Source organism: Arachis duranensis, chromosome 3, assembly GCF_000817695.3.
Source record: "Arachis duranensis cultivar V14167 chromosome 3, aradu.V14167.gnm2.J7QH, whole genome shotgun sequence".
In the NCBI taxonomy this organism is placed as follows: domain Eukaryota; kingdom Viridiplantae; phylum Streptophyta; class Magnoliopsida; order Fabales; family Fabaceae; genus Arachis; species Arachis duranensis.
Genome location: NC_029774.3, coordinates 42,761,606 through 42,761,871, shown reverse-complemented (window position 1 = coordinate 42,761,871; position 266 = coordinate 42,761,606).

Genomic DNA, 266 nt, shown 5'->3' with positions numbered 1-266 from the left:
GTCCGAAGTTACCATAGACCGGGCTATCATGATCCATAGCATCATGATTGGAGAAGAAATAGAAGTTCATGAGGTCATAGCACAAGAACTCTATAAGGTGGCGGACAAGTCCTCTACCTTGGCAAGGTTAGCCTTTCCTCATCTCATTTGTCACCTCTGTTATTCGGTTGGAGTTGACATAGAGGGAGACATCCCCATTGATGAGGACAAGCCCATCACTAAGAAGAGGATGGAGCACACAAGAGACCCCACTCATCATGAGATCT